The 24,545-nt window shown below is 37.6% G+C and overlaps 1 long non-coding RNA gene across 3 annotated transcripts in view; it reads left to right on the top strand.

Moving 5' to 3' along the window:
* LOC131514487 (uncharacterized) overlaps positions 1-24,545 on the top strand; it is a 268,581-nt gene that overhangs the window by 134,549 nt on the left and 109,487 nt on the right. For all 3 annotated transcript variants that reach the window (XR_009263094.1, XR_009263092.1, XR_009263093.1), the window contains exon 2: positions 15,993-16,107. This is a non-coding gene — a long non-coding RNA (uncharacterized LOC131514487). The remainder of the gene's footprint in view (positions 1-15,992; positions 16,108-24,545) is intronic.

Genomic DNA, 24,545 nt, shown 5'->3' on the forward strand with positions numbered 1-24,545 from the left:
CAGCACAAGGAATCTATTGTGTAAGATACATCCATAAATAGCAGAGAGGGCGGCTTCATTTTTATCAGTGCAGAAAAAGAGCTTTTAAAGGAACCATTGATAGTGCCAGAATTACTGGGTAGAAGTGGAAAAGAAGCATTGGATACGTCATAGATTAAGAGCCTAATGGTAGTTTTAAAGAGAACAGTGTATACGGAAACTAAATCACATTCACATATTCTGTAAATAACTATTGAGCATCTACTAAGAACCAGAGTCTGAGCTGAATACTAGAATCATAACAGAGCATAAAATAGGTGATGTTCCTAGCTTTATGGTTTATACTTTAGATAGTAAAATGGACAAATAACCAGATAATTAGAATACGATGTAATAGGTGAAGGTAAAAATAGGGGGAGGTCAATACTGATGAGAGCCCACAGAAAGACCTGGGGAAGGGTTAGTGCTGTGTTGTTGCTGCTGTTGTTTGGACAAAGTGATGCCAAAGTCAGACAATGGAGGGTAATTGGAACGATCTGAATATTGTGTTGGTAGAGGAGAGAAAAAAGTAATCCAGGAAGAGGAAAACATGTTCACAGACTCTGAGGCATGAAAAGACATGATGAGAACACAGAGTGGAGAGATAGGACATTATTAGAGGTCAGATTGTGTAGGACTTTGAGAACTGAGTTAAAGAGTTTCAACTGCTTTATCACAAGACTAATGAGGAGCCTTTAAGAAGGAGATTGCCACACATGGACTTGGGGTTCAGAAATGTTCTTCCAGATGCATGTGGTGTGGCAAAAGGTTTGCACGAGAGTAAGACTGGACAGGGGATGAGAAGTGGTGGAAGGAGAAGCCACTGACTGAGAGCAAATACCAGGTTGGACTGAGAATAGAAGTGTCTTCTAAAGACTTAAAGTTTCAAATAGCAATGGAGAGACCATTGTGTAGTTTTTTTAGGGTTTTTTTTTTTTTAATGTTTATTTCTGAGAGACAGAGAGAGCATGAATGGGAGAGGGGCAGAGAGACAGGGAGACACAGAATCTGAAGCAGACTGCAGGCTGCTCAGCACAGAGCCCCACATGAGGCTCGAGCCCACAAGCAGTGAGATCATGACCTGAGCCGAAGTTGGTCGCTTAACTGACTTAGCCACCCAGGGGCCCCGACATGATTATGTTTTCAACAAAGACAAATATGGATTTTGTTTTGCTCAGTAAGGGCCCAAGTAATGTTAGGTAACCTAAGTGCACAATGGACTATTTAACAAATGCTATAAACTTTATGCAGCAATGCTAAGTGACCTAGGAGGATTAAGACTTTAAGCATGCTCTGGGGCTAGTGATTAGTATGACATTCAAAGTAGAAGGCTATGAATCTCATAGATAAATAATTATGTTGGAACTGCTCATCTTTGGCTAACATCATCCAAAGATGGATTATCTAATAGCTTTTACCTTGAAAAAAGTTCAAAAGCTGATTTTGGAGAGAGAAAAGAGTGGGTGAGTAGAACTAGAACCACAAAGCTCTAGGATGAAAGTGGAGGTAGACAAGTAGGAGGGAACATTGATCATCAGAAGTTGGTCACTTAAATGCATTAAAAGATTCTACAGTACAAATTGAGAGATATATCATATGTGGATCCTGAGAAACTCAACAGAAGGCCAGGGCGGAGGGGAAGGGGGAAAAAAAAGTTACAGAGAGGGAAGGAGGCAAACTATAAGAGACTCTTAAATACTGAGAACAAACTGAGGGTTGATGGGAGGTGGGGGGGGGAGGGGAAAGTGAGTGATGGGCATTGAGGAGGGCACCTGTTGGGATGAGCACTGGGTGTTGTATGGAAACCAATTTGACAATAAATTTCATATAAAAAAACAAATAGATATAGAAATATCATATAAATGCAAAATATGATGAATATGACAGGGCAATATGTCTGTTTTGTTCATTAATCTATCCCCAGAGTGGTAATGGTGCACAATAGGTTTTAATAAATATTAGTTGAATGAATGACTGAATTTATTGATAATACTTGACAGAACATAAAGGGCAGAATTACTGGGGGGAAAAAGATACAAAAGAAGGAAATATTTCTTTAGCTTTAATTTTGAAATTAGTGTTACGGAGCTTGCTGAGAAAGATCTGGTAAGAGAATGAGTCCAAAAGGAAAGAGGCTTTTAGACACAATAATACACAGAATGTGAATACATCCCAAGAGCCCTCAGTTTATTGACACATCTTCCCCAGTCTGATTATGTAAATGTACAATATTTAATATATTTATTCTGAAAGGCACAGAACAAACCAGGATATCTTCCTCTGCATCATCGTGTGTCGAGAGACTTTGGCTTTGATCCTTCGCTTTGTATTTTAGCATAGGAAGTCTTTTAGGAGACATTTGACTACATATACTCAAACAAAGCCTTAACTGTTTTAATACAATTCAAATATTAGGAATTATAAACATTGACAGTAATCTACATCTTTTAACCCATTACATTTATAAGTAGTTTTCATTTGTGTTAACTTATTTCCCAGTGGGAACAACTCTATATATAGAAAAGACAGAGATATTTCATAGATGAGTAACAAATGCTCAGGATTTACAGGATTTATTCTGGACCACCTGATTAGAGGCCAAGCAGGGACTAGAATTTAGTGTGCCCAACCCAAAGCAGCATTCTTTCCAGTACCCCACACAGACAAATCTCAAACCACAGTTGAGTCACATTTTAGAGCATGGCTATTGCCCATGCTACACAAGCTCTCAGTCTGGTGGTTTAAACACCACTTGGCTTCAGTGCAGAGCTTCAGCCCAGTGACCCAGTGCTGAGTCTGAGTGCATTGTGGAAATCTGGGTATAAATCCTAAGGCAAATGTTGTCCTTTTCCAGAACAGTAGGCACTGGCATCCCTTAGTGTACATTTTGTTCAGGGTAAGTAATTGTTCTGAGGTCAAGACAGAGCATCTGAGCCATAGACTTATACCAGCTTTCTTTCATAGCACTGGGTCTGGGTAATGTTTTGGAAGACACCAGGCAATTTACCTTTAGATGAACAAAATAAAAAACTGCAAGTAGCCACTCCAGAATTACTTTATGAAAGACTTAAAAAATACTGTGATATAAAAATAAGCCTGTTTTTCTGTCCTTTTGGTGCATATCCTCGAAAACTGATTCTGAAGGCAAGCATATTCTATCCTATACCAAGAGGTTTGGTTTTTCATTCTTCTTTGCCAGCTACGCAACTTGGTTCAGAACACTTGCTTTCCTTGAGCCTCAATTTCCTTGTAAGTTAAAAAAAAAAAAAAAAAGTCCTCTTCCAAATCTATGATATCATCATTTGAATCTTTTAAATATTGAGACTTGATTGAGTTACATTTTTATAACTGGAACACTAAAATATCCCAAGCATAAAGATAAGTCATAGAAACACTGAATCATGTTAATACCTGTCAAAACTGGGGGTTAGTAGAAATACATCGGAGGTACGACTTTTCATATCTCTTTTTTTCCACTCTGAGGTTTCTTGAGTCCTTATTCATTTACCCAAGAAAGCTTAATTTAGAATTGGCCTGATTCAGAGTCTTTAGGATTGGTTAGGAGAGTCCTAAGTGCCACTTAAATGCCACCTTCCATTTCCTGGGCAAGAGTGCCTGGGCTGGCACAACACCACAGCCCAGCAGGGCAGTGGCAGTTGTGGTAGGAGCTGCAGAGGGGTTGCTGTTTCAGCCCCTAAAATTAGTGTCTAGAGAGCTGAAAATTCCGGTAGTCTCTGATCAGATGGTCCGGAACTAGAAATAACAGGAGTGAGAAGTTCATGAAAGAGAAGGCTACAATCCCAAGGGAAATTTGCACAAGTGCTGCACACTGCTTTCAGCAAAAAAGACTTCTACTCCATTCCTTCCTGGCTGTCTATCTGCGGATCTTCTGTCTTCTCCCAGCTATTGACATTTAATATCAAATCACGTGGCACCTGTGTCTAGACCCATACAGAGAGAACACCAACCCCCACCTCGCCCCGCCTCTCCTGTCCTCTTTCCTCTTCCTCACATTCTTTCTTTGTTTTTCTTTGTCACCTCCCCTTCTTTCTGTTTGCAATGCCTCAAATACAATATATTTCCCAGCAGTTCTTACACACTTTTGAAATTTCGGGCAAGGAATAAACATAAACCAAAATGCGCAAACTTCATGTTTGGTTTTTACATTGCCGGAGGAGGGGATATGATTTTGCATTACCAAAAGTAATGTTGGTGTCACATTATCTATTAAGATCCCAGATAAACCCTGAAAAGACCTGTTAAAGTCCATGTAAGACTTCTCTCCCCAGCCCCATCCCATGGTCACTCATTCAGTGACTGATCAGGTGACTTGTAAAAGTATAATTTTCTGATAAAGGGGGAAAATATATAATACATGTCAGTACCAATAGTCACTTTTTGCTAAAAGTACCTTACCTTTTTGGAAGTAAAATAAATTATGGATCTCTAAATTGGTATTCAAAGCTGGCACACAACAACTCTATCTGGAAAGGAGCAGCTCATGATTCCTGACAGTGAGGCAGGTTGCTGATACAAATAGGGGAGACATTGATAGTCTGATTACTCAACCACTGAACTGATAATTAAGAGGAAGGCCTGGGTTTATCTACATCAAGATAAAGAGCTCCAGGAGATTAACCAGAGTCAATGTTTGAGAAGGGGAACATCAGTTAACTTACTTCTTAACTATTTTAAGAGTGTTGGTACTAAGCAAAAGAATGACAAGGGCAGTAGGTATATCCAGTCTTACCCATCTTCAAGCTGTGCCTGTAAATTCAGTAAATTCAGAATAATCTATAATTATTTACATGACAAAGGGAAGCTAGTCAAATACTGTAGATTCTCTGCTCATAGACCTTATACTCCTCCTGTATCAATTTTCTTACCTTCTTCAAGCCAGTCTGGCCTATTCATGGCCACTAAGCATTTGACAACATTAATTTCCCTGTCTGAAATCTCTTCTCCTCTCCAGGTTGTGGTGCATTGTTTCCCATTTTTCAAAACGAACTCCAATATCCTAAGTGAAGCCTTTTTTCCCAATAGACTCCCCTGGCAGAGTTAAAAACGTTCTCATGGGGGTACCCTACAAAATTTCCTTTTATAAAATTGAGCACATTATATTGTAACAAACTGTGTATGTGTCACCACTTTCCATGTCTTCCCTCCCCATCTTACCTCTGAACCCGAGTTTCACTGGAGTAGAGCCATTTCTTAGTTATCTTCTTATCCCTAGCACAGATCTGACATATAGTAAATACTCCATAGATACTGAAGATGCATTGAGAATGTAGCTGAAGTCGTTAGAGATGGAATTGGAGATACCAGGGGCCCAGCAATAAATTCACAAAAGTTCATGGAAGGGAAGGCCTTGGGGAAAGCTCTCATCTCTCCATGGTATATTAGATAATACCCAGGAGATAAGTAAGTTGTATGTTTGTGTTGTGAAATTTTGAAGAGTATTGTATTCAGCAAAATGGAACGAACTTTCTATAACTGTTTAGGAAAATAAAGGCAAGGAAACCATTCATGAACATGCTTCAGTGATAAGGAAAAAAAAGTTATCTGTCTGAAGTCTCAGATAAGGACTAATCCCCATTAGTGAATTCTGGGTTAACTCCTACATCCAAGTTTCCAAAATTCAGAGTGGAACATTTAGAAGGAAAAAAAAATCTGTAACTGCAAGTAGAGCAGTGAGGAGTACCTCACAAACATAAAAGAATTATAATCTCTAGTTTTCTGTCTTTTTACAGAAAGCTTACAAATGCTTCCACCCTGCATAATTAATGTAATGGTATGAAAAGCTACCACTTATAACTTCCCACTGTTGATCAGACGGGGAGATGTCCGGGAAGGCTGGGAAAAGCTTGCTGTTACCTCACGGATTCTGGGAACAGATTTCACTCATCTGTATGACTTCACGCACGTTGGACTTGAATCTGAAGTGAAGTCCAAGACAATTTCACAAGAGATGAAACTTAGAATTTTTCAAAGAAGGGAAAATAAAACATCATCCATGTCTGGGCAAGAGCACTGAGGCAGACTCAACATGTGTTTATGAACATTGGAGTGATGACTTATGCATGCTTGAAGGAGGCAGAAATATATTCATTTTTCTTTGCACTTATCTCTATGCATTTATGAGGTACAGAAATTTGTGAGCCCTGAGACAGAAGCAGGAAAAAAAATAAAAAGACATCAAGAAGACGGCAAAATTATACCACAATTTCCACTGAGGTGTGGTTTGTGAGAACCTGGAGGCAGAGACCAACAAGTGGAGTTATCCACTGAGAGGCACAGGTGTGGCTCTCTATCCGGCTTAGACTCTCTAAGAAGCACTGAGGAAGAACATGAGAGGAGAAACGTCAGGCCTTGTATTCAGAAATCCACTCTGGGAAGACACAGCTGTGAAGACTGCTGGTTCATCAGAGGACAGGAGGCAGAGCAGGTTTGACAGGAATGGGATTTGTGCTGCAGACAGTTCTGTTGTGCTCTGTGCTGCTACAAGGCTATAAGAGAAGCAGGACAAAAGGGCATTGATGCTCTTTGGCACTGTCTGAATGAGAGAAAGTTGTGTAAGGGCCAGCAGGCGGGTAGAATGAATGGCATCATTTAGAGCCAGAAGTCAAGCAGAAGGGATGGGGCAGGAACATTTTCATTTCTATGTTCCATCCACACAGTCCCTAGAATTGTTCCTCATATACTTGGGAACTTGGTCAATATTAATTAAGAAGAAGGAAGAAGCACACTTAGAAGCATGAAGTACCATTGAAAAAGACTGAACATGGGAAGAGGGGGAAAAAAAATGGGGAAGGCATACTCATTTGGAAAGTTGAGGTCAAATCTGTAAGCTTTCAGCCCGATTGAAAAGCTAATTCCAAGCTTCTTGCATAAATTCAATTTTAGGGTCTTAAAGCAGACAAGACTGAGTTAGTGACTTCAGCAAATAAAAGTTTTCCTTTGTTTGTTTGTTTGTTTGTTTGTTGCAATAGAAAGAAAGAGAAAAGATAAGGTCCAGAATATCTGGCATTGCTGAAATTCTATGCTATTAATGAACTGGGTTGGGGTGGGGGGCTGGGACTGAAAGGCAAGAAGCTCATTAGTGGCTTCTGTGGAGAAGCGTGGGGCACTCAATGCTAGAAGGAAATGGAAAATCGGCCAGTTAACAGCAGGAACATCTAAATCATCACACTTAGGAGGAGAACTGGAAAAACAAGACAGCATTTTACCCTCCACAGAAAAATAATAGTGAAAGAAAGCCTTCATTGAGTATATATTCAGAATGTCTTAAGTCAGGCTGCTAAATAAATAGTTGCTGTTGATGAAGGCAAAAAGATAAACAGTCATTCATAACGGTCAGAAGGGCAGGGAGCATCGGCTCTGGTATAGAGTGCACCTTCAACTCTAGATCACTAAATCTAACATACCTCAGGTAATACTGACTCAGAAATGACCATATTATTGCCCCCTCTGTCTGTGGCAATACTAGGCCCAACTTTAATATAATATAATATAATATAATATAATATAATATAATATAATATAATATAATATGGCATGTTGGCCTGGGTCATATCAAACAACCGATCAATGTTTATTAACTTTACCATGTGCAAGATACTGTGCTAGTCACTGTGGGGGGACATGGAAGCATCCCTCCTCTCAAAGCATTTCCTATGTATGTGGAGTAACAGGATGTAAATGCATAAAAGGATAATGTAACCAGCAGTGCAATTCCCAGCATAGCAATGAATGGCCAAATGGTGATAAATATTCCAGGGATTGAAAGGAGGGCAAGATTGCCAGAGTATGAGGCATTCGAATGGACTGTTCAGAGACAAAAGTACATTTAAGTGAAAGGGAGTTTATAAAGCAATGCAGTCCAAAACTTTTTAGAAATGAGAAAGTGAAGGTCCTAAGAAGTAATAATTTATCCACAGTGTCATAGCGACTAGTAGTCTTTCAGAAGGATTTAGTATTTGAATCCCAACTCCATCATGTATTTCTGGCAAATATTTAAACTGTCTACACTCAGCTCATGAATAAAGTGGGAATAATAATACTCAGCACAAACTAAAGGAAGAATTAACTACGATTATTATTATTATTATTATTATTATTACAATTATTACTCAGACATGATATTTTTCCCTCTGATCCAAGCTCAGCCTCAAAACCTTTCTCAACACAGACCACCAGCTTTTCCTAATTGTACAGAATTACCAGTGATACTAAACATACTTTTTTAGTCATATAAAGGAGGTTTTTCCTGTTATTGATGACAAAGATCTATAGACAGATTTAAAAACACTTTCTTTTTAATTTTTTTTAACCTTTATTTTTGAGACAGAGGGAGACAGCATGAACGGGGGGGAAGGTCAGAGAGAGGGAGACACAGAATCTGAAACAGGCTCCAGGCTCTGAGCTTTCGTCAGCACAGAGCCCGACGCGGGGCTCGAACTCACGGACCGCGAGATCATGACCTGAGCTGAAGTCGGATGGTTAACCAACTGAGCCACCCAGGCACCCCAAACACTTTTTTTTTTTTTAATGTGCAATCTAACTCCTTTCTTAAACCTAAATTATTTCTTGGTTAATTTTGCAGTTTCCAAGCCCCATGAAGATTATCTCCATTCGTTCAAACCAGTTACTCAGATTCTCCAAAATACCTAATTGTTCCCATAGTCTGCTTCAAAATGCAGATTACTTCTTCCTTTTTAGATATGACAAGCAGTGGTATGGTCTAAATTTATTATGTGGCATGTCCTGAGGTGGATGTTCATTAGCTCTCTTACACTGAGAAAAGCCAAGCTTCCCCCACTTCAGTCTTGCAGATGAGGAGGCTCAGGCCAAATACAATCACCCCCAGTTGTTTTAAATGTTTCCCTCCGCCGTCATTTAACTATTTTTCATTTAATGGGCAGAGCAATCCAGGAGCCACCAAATGTTAAATGTGGGAAGGGACTTTGGAAGTGATTTAGTTCACTTCCATCTAATGCACAGTTCCTAGTCACTGAAGATTATCTTCTAGGGCAAGTTGGAAGTTACCCATACCGTTTATTCAGCAAGTCTGAATTAAAGACATGTTCATCACCTGAAGAGTCAAAACAGCTGGAGCAGGAGCATCAGTGAAAGAGAACCCACCTATTCAGTAATCTTCCTACCAGGCCATTGACTGCTTATCCAATTCAGTGCAATATTGTATTTACATATGATACCATGGGACCCTGAGATGCAGGGCTAAAGAAGCCCTAATGCTGAATGATCAACAATATCATTAGTAAAAGATGGAACATTGTGAAAATAGTTGAGACCAAACATGCTTGTCCTCCATGGTTCAAAAGGGCATATTTGCAATGCAACAACACCCAACTCCAGAAATGGGAAGATGTTGGGATGGAAGTAGCATGGGTGACAGTTCCCTCCAGATTGTTCAATGGGAAGATTGTGTGTTGTATCCAGCTTCATAATGGAGAGAATCTAAAAGGCTTGCTGAAAAATGCTGATGAAAGTGCTCAGCTGCAGACCACTATTTACCTCCTTTGATTCACTAAAGTATAAATAATCAAAATGATACATAAATTTAATTGCCGGTGTCGTGTAGTTATTTTTGAGGAACAGCCACAAATCTGAGATCTGGTATTTAACAAACAGCTCAGGCTACCTACTCAGACTAAACACATAGTGTGTTTTCCAGGCTGTAATTTTATAAAAACAAAATGTCTTGAAAGAGAGAACAAGCTAGTACGATTGCTTTAAAAATCACTTTAGGAAAAGTTTCCTTACTAAACTAAAATAAAACGTAGACAATCTAACCCATTTTGCTGGCTGGCCCTGATCCGCCACCCTGCTGTGCCATGTTATTACCTTCATTTCATTGACTTCCCACACGAATATCTTCCCTCTACCAGTCTTTAGGAGCAGGTAAACTCTTCTCTCATGGGGTTTTGTTTCTCCAAGAACAGAGGTTTACATATTTTTTAGTTCTAGACTCTTTAAACTCTTAAAAATTAGAGACCCCAAAGACCTTTTGTTGTGTCTGTTGTATATATCAATATTTAATTTATTGGAAATTAAATGTGTCTTTATAAAAATAATTGTTTTAAAGCCAAATACAATTTAGTGAGAAGAGTGACATTTTTTTTTACACTTTTCCAATATGAATCTCTTTAATGTCTGGATTAACAGAAGAAAGCTGGATTCTCATATTTACATCTATGTTTAATCTGCTGGGGTATGTTACTTTGGTTGAAGTATATGTGAAAATCTATCCCCATATAGATATGTATATAGAAAAGGGAAATTTGATTCTAATAACCTTTCAGAGAATTATGGATATTCTTCTACCATTCTACTCAAAGTCAACTAGTAGTAATTTCTTACAAATTAGTTGCAGTGTGAAATCTGATATTATCAATGAACTTTTCATATTCTGTTACACTAAAACCCATTGGTATATCTTGCATTTTGAATGGATCTTTTACTCATGTATGATTTTATAATATTATGCATTGGTCATTTACAGTTGTTATTATACAGAATCTTTAAAAAATCACACACTTCAATGACATCACAGTGCATAGAAAAGTCTTGAAGTATTAGGAGCTTTCAAGCTCATGCCGACGGACATGTTTTTCAAAATTCTGAATATTGCCCTAAAACTTGTATTTTATCATTGACCAAAAATATTGTCAGTTATTTTCCTTGAAGAGTCAGGCTCACTTTGTTCATTTTTGAGAACGTGTGTACCCATCTCTGAACTACCATGGTCTGTCTCTCAGACATTATTTCAGATAAAAAAAATAGTGAAAACTGGCCAGAACCCAATTAATTGTGCAAGTACTTTTCCTGGAGATAACCACCATACTTTGATAGCAGAAGTGATTTGCATGTACTTCTCATAGAATATCAAAAAGATGTATATTCAAGGATCAAAACAATAAATTTAGTAATTTATGCTGCTTCAGCATGGACAATTTAAGTGAAGCTGCTTTTAAAAAATTGTTTGTTTATTGTGACTATTTGGAGAAGAATACAATGACCCTTAGTACAGTTTAGAACCGCTGCCTTGATCTGTGCTGAGGCACCAGCAGTTTTATTCACCATTGTTTTTGCCCTATCAGTGCAAATGTAACACAGTGAGAAATGCAAATAATGCTTTGTATTGTTATGAAAATAATTCTGACCTGCAGATACCCTAAAAGTGTTTCAAAGACCCTTAGGGATCCAAGGAACAAAGTTTGAAAATCCCTGTCCTAGTCAAGTCAGCATAATTCTATGTGACAGGAAGACTATCCCAATGGATAGCAATAATTAAAAAAATTTCTTCGTAAGTGATTTTATAATAAAGCCAATGAGAATCTCAAGATATAAGAATGTTATGTTCCCAAAACAAAACCTTTTCCTATTCCCCACAAATTTGGCCTATAACTCTTGATTACTTAAATTCATCTGTACTTCAGATCTTGCAATAAAATGGAAATAACAAAAGCAGCTATCTAATAGGAGTGTTTGGAAGATGAGATAATTCCAAGTCAGGAGAGTACTTAGCACAGTGCCTGGCACATAGTAAGTGTAAAATAAATGGTATTGGCTACTGTTTTTTCCATAATCCTTCAACAGCCTTAATTTCCCTCACTGTTGCTCAAAATGGATATGCTCCCTTGTGAAAATTACAGACATTTCATTTTTTCACAAGTGCAAGCTCTTCATTGATGACATCTCTGACTCATGAGTGTGAAGTTATTTACAGTACTCTTCTGTGATAAAAATATAACTGGGCTCCTCCTTTTAGTGTTCTCATATCACAATGCAGTTTGATAATTTCTTCCTAAAAGATTTTTAAAAATAAACTTAATGGTGTCAAGGAAAAACTTGAAACAAAGTGCAAAGAGCCTATATAATAAATACCTACTTAACAGTCAGTTAAGTGACCGACTCGGTACCAATTTAGGTCATGGTCTCATGGTTCGTGGGATCGAGCCCACATCAGGCTCTGTGCTGACAGTGCAGAGCCTGCTTGATATTCTCTCTCTCCTTCTCTTTCTGCCCCTCCCTTGCTCTCTCTCTCTCTTTCTCAAAATAAATAAATAAAGTTTAAAATAAATAAATACCTACTATATTGTATCTATAAGCAAAGGACAAAAGGTAGCTCTCAGCCCTTGTACAGTATGACTATTAACTCAGAATGATGAAAATTATCCTGAAAGAGTTTAAGAGTTTCATTATACAACTCAAGATTTTAATGGATGAATAGCATAAAATATTACTCTTGACATGACTTTTTCCTTTATTAGAAAATATTTTTAAATAGTTAAGGAACAACACCATTAGCAAAAATATTTAATTTTTCAGAATATTATGCTGGGTGCCGGCTGGCAGAGGATGAGACATACTGCTTAGTACAAATTCCGCAGGCTGAATGAAGGCTTTGAATTTGAATGAATGTTCACATACTTCACAAAATGTTGCCTTCCTTCTGGCTCAGACTTTGAGAAATACCTCTGTCGGTGTTTATACAGTTTTAGGAGGGCTCCATGGTTTATGATCAGATTAGCCTATTTTCCTTCCAGTGCATGGCTCTCAAATCCACATGTGGAAGTGTTTCTCTGAGACTAGGACAAGGTAAGCATGTGCTTCAAAAGTTCCTACAGTCGTGAATTATCAAAGTCTAATAAGGGTAATCAGTTTGAGAAATACTAGATTTCAGATGAGATTTTAGCAAGCTAGATTATAGGGAGAAAAACCTGGGTTCTTAAATAATATTTGAAAATAATATTTGAAAGTAAGTCCTCCCTACCCCAGTCCCTTGAAAACTAATAAAACATCTATATGAGTTTTAGGCAACAACTTCCATGTTAAAAATGAAAATTAGATATAGGATTGGGGCAGTGCAAAGTATGTGGCTAATTCACCATCTATGTCTCTGCTGCATGCTTCTGAAGTGGCCTTGAGATGGGGAAAAACTGAGTCAATGGAAAGACTCCCAGACACTGACACTGGCTGTGGTCATGTATAGGCATGGATGATGACATGTTTCTAATCCATGTATGGACATTGAGCCAGTGAGTGGTACCTCTGATAGACCACCATGAAGAAGAGCTGTACATTATGGATATCAACGTCTAGAAGACAATGATTGGAACATATCTGTCTAAGCACCCTCTTACCAATCAAAAAGTCTTACTATGCACTTAACTGTGTTTAATGGACTTACACTCCGATCATTGGATGATAATGTTCATTTCAACAACATGCTTTGTGCAGATCATAAGCTTAGGAGAGAGCCACCATAAAGGTCAACATGTGTTAAAGAAAGGGTGACCAGTGAGCAGAGTGTTCTTGGCTATAAGAAGAAAAGAATATGAAGCTTTGCCCCCTTAACAGCAACATGTCTTCAAATATATACATAAAGACAAGTGAATGAGTGAGTATGTACATGAATAGACAAAGGGATCACCAGTAATCCATCAGTAGAAAACCCAAGCATCTTCTACAACTTGCATAGATACTGTAATGAATAATTCACTTTCTTACTTTGTTTCTGCAGCCTCTTGAGCTCAACTTAATCCTTGCATAAAGTGACAGCTGGAAGTAGTATTTCACTTTTATAACTTTCAGAACATTTCTTGCAGTCAAGTATTTGGTTTTGTGCCCATGTTTGTTTTTGCACCTCCTTGTGCTACACAGCAACCCTGCCTTCTCCAAGCCAAGGCCAGACAGTCTGGGAGACAAATTTCAAATGGCTGACAGTGCCAGGTTCCAGATATAAAAAGTCATCTTTCCTCTGTCTCTCTCTTTTCTGGTGACAGAGAGAGTGATTTCTCTGCAATGTAACATTTGAAATTATGCCTAGCTTTTGCTAACGATAAGCAAGCTGCCAACTCTGAAAGAATTGGGAGGACACAGGATTTGAGAGCCCAAGCAGTGTTGGGAAGTTTATTCCTCACCTACTTGTATGGTTGTGGTAAGAGCCAACCACACTCAATCACCCTCTCCATTTCCAGGATTCTGGACAGTCCAGTGAGACAAAAGAAATGCAGACACACACCACACACACACACACACACACACACACACACACACACACAGAAGTAAAATAAAATAGACAAAAGTAGTTAAAAGAAGAAAAATGACTTTCTAGTAAAAAAAGTAAAAAGAAAACCAAAGACATATTACATATAGGATAAGTGTCTTTGATCATATCATAAACATCAAAATTAAGGCAACATTAATGTCAAGAAAACTGTGGAAGACTTCAAAATTAAAGGCTTAAATGTTTACCTCTTCTAACAAGTTGTCTGCCCTTCAGTTGAACTTGCAAAGTATTTACTATCTCTGCCTTTGACACTTTATACCAGCTTTAAACATAGTAGGCATGAGTTACAGTGAGAATTATGAAAAAGGAAATTCTGGAGAATCAAAAGCCAGAATCCTATAGCTTTTCATTTCCTCCCCACTCTTACTATCGACAACAGACTTCACACCATCTCTGCTAAATTTCAGATGCCAACTCCTCTCCATTTTTATTACCCTCTGCAAGTATCATCTGTATATTATCACCTTATTAAATTTCTGTAATGGTTCCCAAAAGTTCTTCAGTTGAAAGCAAAACTCATAATCATAGGCTTCCCAATTTATCAGCTGCTAATTCCTTCATTAAACACTTATTGCACACCTAGTGCATGTCAGGCATTTAAGAGATGTGGGAAATACACAAATGAAAGATGGGCTTATAGTGTTGAACAACATGCAAAACACAGTTTTGGAAGAGAAACTGATATATAAATCACCTTCCACCAATCAGAGTGATGAGTGCTACAGGTTGAAGCATATGGAAGTCTTTCTGAGAGAGACAATTATTCGTTTGCTTTAAAATAAAAAGTAGACATTATCAAAGTGAATGAAGTCCACTAACAGGGAACAGCATGATGTAGAAGTGCACAGAGGAAAGAAAGCACATAGTTCAGGGAAGCAAAAGAGAAGCAGCATGGCTGGAGTATAAAGCATACGTGGCAGGTGATGAAACCATTCTATTAAGTAAGGGATAGCTCACTAAAAGCTCTCAAAGAGTTTGCATTTTAACTCTAGTATAATGAGGTGACATCAAAGATTTTAAGCAAGAGGATTTAAACATGATAACTTTTTGTATTTTAGAAAGATTTCTCCAAAAGTTCCGTGGAGAATGGATTGATAATAGGACCAATCCAGAAGTTATTATAGAGGAGAGAGAGAGTATGGAAAGAAAGATATGGAACGATGAAATTTAGAAACAGACAGAAAACATCTGGTTGCAAATTGTATTGGGGAACTATTGTTGAGAGAGAGAAAGCAACAAGATTCCCAGCTAACAATTTTGTGACTTTAAAGAATGATCAGATTTGGGAGGAGAGATAAACTCAATTGTTGATATGGTGGCTTTTTAAATGACCTTTGCATGTACAGGCCTCTGCATGTAAGGCATGTACTGGAGCAGGAGGAACATATGTAGGAGTCATCAGCCTACTAGTTACATATATATTAATTAAAACCCAGGAAAGTAGATGAGATTTATTTGAGTTTTATATCTAAAATACAAAATCAATGATGTAAAAGGTGAGTCAAAAGAGTGATGTCATGAAGCGATGGGAAAAGAGAGTTTCAAAAACGAAGTCATCAACAGTATTAAACACAGCAAATCTCCTGGAAGTAATACTTGACACCTCTTTCTTATTTCACTGGCAACACAAGTAATATGGTCACAGAAGGCAGAGAAATACAATACACCTTGTGTCCAGAAAAAGAACTAGGATATTGGTGTACAGCCTTCATGAGGGTATTAGGGCATCACTAGATACAAAAGGTTATGAGGTTTAAGGACAGATTTTTGTTTGGATTTTAAGAGAAAGGCAATGGCACAAGTGAAATGCATTTCCACAGCTCACACTTTGTGCTCTTGTGTGTAACCTACTCGGTAAACATCATTTATGTCCCTGCAGGAATATCCTTCCTACTACATTGGATATATCTTCAAAACTCTGCTCAAAAATTACTTCATATGTGAAGCTGTCCATTGATGAGGCTACTTGGCTGCATGTGTCTAATTCTATTTAGGTAAGTATATTTCTTCATGTTTTCATTGTTGACTTATTTGTGTCTTTTTCACGTGTTTCACAGTCTTTCCCCCTAACCTTCTAGAGGGCAAGAATGTTCCCTTTGTTTCTTTTCTTTCCATGTGGTAACTGGCCACAAGGTATATTCTCAATCCGAACTGTTTCTTTATGGCCAGAGAAGTCTCTTCAGCAGAGTTCTTTGAATCTGACCACCCCTGAGGACATAGAGTCATTTATACAATGGTTTATAAAGAAAACTGCAGCTTGTTTTTTTCCATGGCTGAAGAAGCAGGAAATTGAGCAGCAGTGGCCTAACTCTTATGGAAACTCCACCCTGTGTACTGGCACCATGGTAATTTTGCCTAGACTGCTTTCTGGGACTAGCCCAAACCTGTCAAGCTCTCACTTTAAAAACTTGCAGATGTATCCACCACATATTTATACACTCACATTTATTTGCAGAGAAGTTGCTACCAAGATGAGACACCTCATCAAGGAGCCTTACAACTGAGTTGTTTTTATGATGACAGATTTACACAGGTATACCTTCATTCTCTCATCTGGTTCTCCAAGATCATGGCCATATATGTGCAGAGTACCTGTCTGGGTTCAGAGTACAGTCTGGCCTGCAGGACATGTGTGCTAACTGGCACCTACACATCAAAACCATAATCTAGGCCTCACTAGCTCAGTCCAGTCTCCTGAGCTAAACTACCACAGATATGCAAACTCAGATGGGCCTTAGAAGTGAAGCAGGTGCACATGCATTGTGGTAAGGATTTCCATTATGCTCAGAGCTGAAAATTCAGATTCAGTCATTAAATTTTTCAGCTAGGAGGAGTCACAGAAACCACCCACACACAAAATAAATAGGCCAATACATAACCCAGACAGACCAGAAGAGAGTTTTTAAAGGAAAGGGGAAATTTGTCAAGAGTGTGTTTAGTGGGAAGATGAGTTAGGCAGGAAGGACAGTGTATGATTAGAAAAAAGCTAAGCAGGGGCTATTTGGATGTGTCCTAAGGACAGGATCTATTGTGATTCAGTAAAGCTACTAAAGGTCTTTCTCAGAGAGGTGAGAGAATGCAATTTTTGGCCCTAATTCAATTCTTGATTCAGAGTAAAAGAAATACTAAAGAAGTCTCACAGCCAAATTGTAATCATAAATAATTTTCCTCTCAAGTGAGTTGACTCCAGTTGGCACTTATCAGCTTACAGGTCAGCACAAATGTTTTTCTAATGAGCCATAAAAGGGGAAAAGTATAGTCTAGACTGGCAGTCAAAAAACCTGCTGCTTTCTTTCAGCAATTCGACTGAGTCTGACTCGGGGTTACTGGCCCAAACTGATAATATCAGCTCCCTGACATATTAGGTGCCAACAGGATCTCACCTTAAGTGGTGTAAACTGTTGTAACAATGGACAACGTGTGTTTCAGGGCTGAGTGGTCTGGGCCACTGACTGGCTTCCAATGTGCTCACACATTTCTTTTTATTTTTCTTTTTCCCTTCTGGTCCTGCCTATATTTCTACTTTTATTCAATGCGTCTCCAATCTGATACGTTTTAGGCCTTGCTAGTGATTCCCACTAGAAGCTTTATGGAAGGGTTAAAGAAGTTGCTGTCTCATTATTTGTAGTGAAATGCTGCTGAAATGGAAGCTCCATAAGGGCAAAACTGTGTATGCTTTGCACATAGTGGGTCCTCAATAAACAGACATGTGGTGTTTGTTTTCAGTAATTGAAAGTCATTTCTCTTAAATTTTCTGATGAAAATATGTATGAACAGTATTGAGGTACTATATCCTATCCCCATTCCCCAAACATCTTAAAGCACCAGGAGCAGAAAGCTGCTTGTTAGAGACTGTTTGCATCTCCACAAAATTCATAAACTGAAATCTAATCCCCAATGTGATGGTATTTGGAGCGAGGCATTTGTGAGATTATGTCATTAACGTGGAGTCCTCTTGAATGGAAGTCCTCCTTACATAGGAAGAGACCAGCAAGCCAGCTAGCTCTCTTTCCACCACATGATGATATAAGAAGTTAGCAGTCTGCATCCTGGAATTGGGCCTTTATCAGAGCCTGACCACACTAGCCCTCTGATATCAGATTTTCAGCCTCTAAAACTGTGAGAAATATATTTCTATTGTCTATAAGCCACCCAGTCTATGCCTTTGTTATAATAGCCCAAACAGCCTGTAACACTGTTTATAGAGTACCAAGTCTTGAGTGTTTCCAGCCAGCCTCTCAACCAGTAGTTCTATTTCAGTAAAATCAAGAGAATAAAAAGGGAAATAGAACCAGGAAATAGTTTGGATGTCCCTAACTCATTTTACTCATTTAGAACAAGACTTCACAGAATTTTGGAAACTCATGTTGTCACTGTTGCCTTTCTAATATTTACCCCAACAGCTAAAATTCTCATACCATAATAAAAAATAAATAAAAAGTTAAAAAAAAGAGTACAATACAAAGCCTTTAGCAAACTATGAGGAATGTGAGCCTCTTAATGGGGAGGTGCTGGGTTGCGGCTCAAAAGACTTGTTGGAAAAGGAATAGGTCCAAATGGTAATAGAAAGAAACAAACAATGCTTAGCACTTCTGATCTGTAAACAAGTGGAGATGTTTTCCAATTTTATACTTCCAGTAACTAATGTCCGGGCCTATCCCTTCAAATTCCATTGACTGGTAACCAGCACAGGCCAGTTAACTAACTACTTTACTGAGTCCTATGGTGACCAATGAAGACTTACAAATCATTATTCAGTTTTTTTTTTTTATGACATATTGTGAATTTAGAGATGAAAATACCAAAGTCACCTACTATAAATTTAGACTTCTACTTTAAATTTGAGGCTTTTTTATGACAAGGGCAATAGAAATCTTAGAGTAAACCATCATTAGCACACCCAGCACTCTACCTTCCAAATCTTTAGGAAAACCATCATTCTACAACCTTCCTGTTTGAAAACAGAAACACAGACTACTTTTACCCAGGAGACCCAGGAGGGTCTTTGCAGATACGTGCCATTCCTACAATCTAAATAGAAGGAAATGACTTAAGAAATACAAAGATCTGTAATTTCTTATGCTATAGCCAGGTAAAACTGAGTCTCACTCCATTGACCCAAGGGCATGGCTAAATATTGTAACTTAATATCACAGTTTGATTTTGTGGCATACTTTTTGGCTACTCCGTATTAACACAGGTGATCTAGTGGTGCATTCCCCAGTTTCTGTGTTAACCCTGGAATGCCCATCAGAGCTGCACCTCAGGGAGGGAGGTTAGTATTTTCCAAAGAAAGAGAGCCCAAAGAAATGATATTGTGATAGCCTCACCCCATCTCAACATGCCCCCTATTCACATCCGATAAACCTTTTAAATCTAGAAATGGAATGGCCACCTTATACCTTAGCATATTCAGGAATCCTTGCATGCCAAGAGCCAGCATTATAAACGAAAAGTAATCTTTAGGAGAATAATTTGAAACCAAATCTTGTCTCCTTTCAGGCACTGAAAAGAAAAAAAAACTTAAGAACTAATGAAATGCTCTAATTCACAGGTAAAACATCATTAGATTTAAATCTGAATCATTAGATTTAAATTGACATACCCTGAACAATGTAACTTAAAAAAATTCATTTTTAGAAAACAGATAAAACTGATGTTTTTTTTAGGGAATCTGAATTCACTTTCTATTTAAAAAAAAAAAATGAGTTCTCTGATTTGGACAACGTGCAAAATCCCACTTCCTTTCTCCTAAAGAAATATCTTTGTTTATTCTTTTGAAGATTAAAAAATTAACATTTTAAACACTGTTATTGTTGGTAGTTGGAAAAAAGTATATACAAAATTGGTTGAGATTTTTCAGAAAAATTTAATTATATCTAAGTGGTATACTTTTCAAAGAAAGAGGGAACAGTTTAAAACAAACTTAGACTCTATTTGCTTGTTAAACACAATTCCACTGCATTTTTAAACTTCTAAAAAAACTCATGACACTAAAGTATTAATCAGAGTTTGTCAACTGGCACATATGGTTCATAGCAACATCCTGGTCTATCCGAGACAACCTTGTGATTTCAAAATAATAAACAGTAAGGAATGAAGGAGACTGTAATTGCCATCAACCACAGTGAACACTGCAGAACTTTCATCCAAGTTAAGGCAAGGCACGTGATGGCAGTTGAAAAAGCAACAAGGAAATTAATAATTGTAGAAGACTTAGCATGAGTTAGAATACCTCAAGAAGTATCTCACTTAATCTTCACAGTAAACTTTAAAATACATTATTAACCCCATGCAAAATAGGAGGAAACCAAAGCTCAAAGACAAAGTATTTCCCCAAGGTCTGTCAGGGAGTTATCAGTGGGGCCTAAAGGTACAGGCACTATGAACAGAACTATGTAGCCAGTATAGGAGTATATTTGTGTTTTAAGATCACACTGTACTTCTGAACCCTCCTTGGAGACACTGGTGACTCCGTTAGCAGTCCTGGCATGTTACAGAAGACCTCAGTGAGTTTGCATCCAGATCCTGAGGCTCAGTTTTACATATGTGAGTAATAAAGCCAGTGAGAGACAAAATTGTGAAGTTGGCAGATGTGGTCTTTATTGTTTCCACCCTACTTTTCCCTGAGGCATCCTGATTCCTTGCAGATGCCTGGCCCCTTCAGTTGGCCCAAGCACTGACTGGAAATGGCCACTCCAGCCCCTATAACACCTCATACTGCCTTGAGTTATAATCACCTGAGTGTCTACCTCCCCACACTCTCCACCAGATTGTGAACCTCTAAAGCACATAGAGAGCATCTCATTTTTTCCATGCTCTATGATACTTAACCCAGAATGGGTGCTCAGTGAGTATTTGTAGCAAAAATAATGAATATAAGACTCTTCTCCCTCCCAACACTAATCAAAATATTCTAGGCCTATAGTTCCACCTTACAGTTCTCCAAACTTTGCTTCTTAAGATGGCAAACAACTAATAATATGACCGGTTAACTTATTAAGAAATGACTTACTGCTTGACTCAGATCTTGTATATCAGTATTGTTGTATATGTGTGTATATGTTTTGAAGACTAAATACCTAGTCTTTGTAGTACAGAAACTGACTACTTTAAACTTGGGCATTTGGACACAAGTTATTAAAGTAGACAGTATCGGGGCGCCTAGGTGGCTCAGTCGGTTAAGCCCCCAACTTTGATTCAGGTCATGATCTCGCGATCCATGAGTTCGAGCCCCGCGTTCGGCTCTGTGCTGACAGCTCAGAGCCTGGAGCCTGTTTCAGATTCTGTGTCTCCCTCTCTCTCTGCCCCTCCCCCATTCATGCTCTGTCTCTCTCTGTCTCAGAAATAAATAAACTTAAAAAAAATTTTTTTTAAATAAATAAAAATAAAGTGGACAGTATCTCATTAAGATTGAATATGGAACAGTAACAATGCATGGGGCACAACCAGCATGCCAATACCTAGGGTGATGTGGTTAACAACAGTAGAAAACTACAGGTGAATGTTAATACTGCACATTTGACATATGTTATCTTATTTAATCCTTAAAACATTCTTTGAGGCAGATACTACTCCAGTTTTATTGAAGGGGAAAAAAAAGTCCAGAGAAGTTATATATCTTGCCAAGACCAATCATGGAGTAAATGGTAGAGATAGCATTCATATCTGGCCTAGCAATAGTTCTCTTTTACTATGCCTGAATCCCTGGTCCTCAAAGTTATTGTCCAAGCAGCAGCTGGAGGACTGATGACTTAATCTACTCCAAAGAAGTTTGCCATGAGGACTAGAATTATCAACCCTCTGTTCATATGACCAAAGGGAGAAATGTCAGGGTAGAGAAGAAAAAAATCCATCTGGGGCACAATTATCAGAACCTTGGCAAGGACTGCACCTAATATGCCAAGAGTACCCTTTCTCTTATGATAGAAGCACTTGCCCTGGTAACCACACAGCTATTTCTGATTCTGAACCAGCCAAGTCTCCCCAAGAGGCCCTCTCCAATGAGAACCTGGAGGGTTTCTATAGCAATAGCCTCAATAAAGATCCCATTTAATTAGAAATTCACTTCACATCCCATCAAGATATTTCAGTTCTATCTAAAAGTCACAACACAAAAATAAAATTCAAAACAATCTTGTGGCTGATTAAATGGAGACAGTGCAAAGAATGAAAGACTGGCAGACAGGAAAAGGGCCTAACTCTTGTCTCTGACACCAACTGTGAAATCTTGGGTCACTCCCAAATCATGCTAAATGTCAATTTTCTCAGCAACAAGGTTGTAATGATGGCAACTAGTTTTTAATATGCTTGTGACAATTATATGAGATAATTCATAGAAAAGATATAGTAGAGGTTCAATGAATTATGGCTCTTATTATATTGGAGACTTCTGTATATTTAAAAGAGATTGTTGATATTATTTTAAAAGAAAGTTGTGAATATTGACAACCAGCCTGATATTCAAATCCTTGTTTTCGTAAGAGGAATTCATACTGAAATGACCTTAATTATTTGCTGGTAATCAAAATGTAGTTAGATCCTGTGGAGAATACCACAAAGCCTCTCGTGTTTATCCTGTGGGCATGAAGACAATAAATAGGGCTTATACAGTTAGGGGGACTCATGACTGTTTAGATAACCATAGTGAAGATTATTATACATCAGCCTGTAGTAAATTTCTAGAACTTTGCAATAGCCCTGCTCAGTTTTTAGAAATGTATTTTTTTCCAAAGAGTACAAACCTCTAGTTATAAGATGTACACAGGGGTATTTTTAATCTCCATTTTACTTAGTGTTTTATCAGCATTTGGTCCTGACATCTCTTTGACTTCAGGTGTCTTTCTTTCTTTCTTTCTTTCTTTCTTTCTTTCTTTCTTTCTTTCTTTCTTCCTTCCTTCCTTCCTTCCTTCCTTCCTTCCTTCCTTCCTTCCTTTTTTCTTTTCTTTTCTTTTCTTTTCTTTTCTTTTCTTTTCTTTTCTTTTCTTTCTTTCTTTCTTTCTTTCTTTCTTTCTTGTATGTTTTATATTTTTAAAATTTTATTTATTAATTTTTTAATATTTATTTATTTGTTTTTAGAGAGAGAGAGAGGGAATGAGTGGGGGAGGGGCAGAGAAAGGGGGTGACAGAGGATCCATAGTGGGCTCTGTGTTGACAGCAGCAAGCCTGAGGTGGGGCTCCAGTTCATGAATTGTGAGATCATGACCTGAGCTGAAGTCAGACCAACTGAACCACCCAGGCACCCTGTTTATTAATTTTTTTTTTTTATCAAAAACTGCATACTGCCCTAGCTGAGTGTTTTTATTGTTGTTTATTTGTTTGTTTGTTTTAGTTGAAGTAGAGTTGACACACAATGTTACATTAGTTGCAGGTGTACAATATATTTTTTTTATGATTGCATATAAAACATGTTCATTTTTGAGAATTCAAAAATCTTAAACATTATAAGGAAGAAATGAAAATCACCCCATATCCTAATATTAACATTGGGTTTATAATCTTTGGTTTCTCTCTCTTTCTCTTTTTTTTTTTTTTTTCAGTCTTCAAATGTGTGTGTGTACACAACCACAAACTCTTTTAAATGTGCTGTTCACATGAAATATGTGATGACTATTAGATGTTCTTCTAAAACATGGTTTCTAATGGCTGCTTCATGTTGCATCTTAAGAATTTCTTGTATTTTTTTAAACAATTCTTTTTTTTTTAATGTTTGTTTATTTTGAGAGAGAGAAAGTGTGTGTGAGCAGGGGAGGGGCAGAGAGACTTAGAGAGAGAGAATCCCAAGCAGGCTACACACTATCTATCAGTGCAGAGCCTGACCTGGGGCTCAATCTCATGAACAGTGAGATCATGACCTTAGGTGAAATCAAGAGTCAGACACTCAACCGACTGAGCCACGCAGGCAACCCTATTTAACCAATTTTCAACTGGAATTATAATTTTATTTTTAATGTTTTATAATTTTAAATATTGATGATGAATATAATTGTAGACAAATTTTTGCACATATTTCTTTTTTTCTAAAATAATTTTATTTTCTATGATACATTTGTAAATTTTCTGTGAAAATAGATTCACATTTTCATTCTTTGGATACATATTTCAATATTTGTATTTAAATACACCTCAGTTTATCAATTTTACTCATGAACTACCAACTACCAATATTTACTCAAATCTACAAACTCTGGGTATTGTGATAAAAAGATCTACCAGTTTGATAGGTAAAAATGCTACCAAATTATTACTTTGATTTATAAGTCTTTCTGACTTGTGAGTTTGAGAATTTTTCAGACATTTATTGAACATTTGTTACCCCTTTTTAAAGAATTATCTGTTCATAACCTTCTCCCAAAATTCAATTGGTCTTTATCTATAATTTCAAATCATTCAGAGGAGCTTCTAAAAGACTAATAGTATAAATCTTTTTGTG

Source organism: Neofelis nebulosa, chromosome 6 (assembly GCF_028018385.1).
Source record: "Neofelis nebulosa isolate mNeoNeb1 chromosome 6, mNeoNeb1.pri, whole genome shotgun sequence".
Classification (NCBI taxonomy): Eukaryota; Metazoa; Chordata; class Mammalia; order Carnivora; family Felidae; genus Neofelis; species Neofelis nebulosa.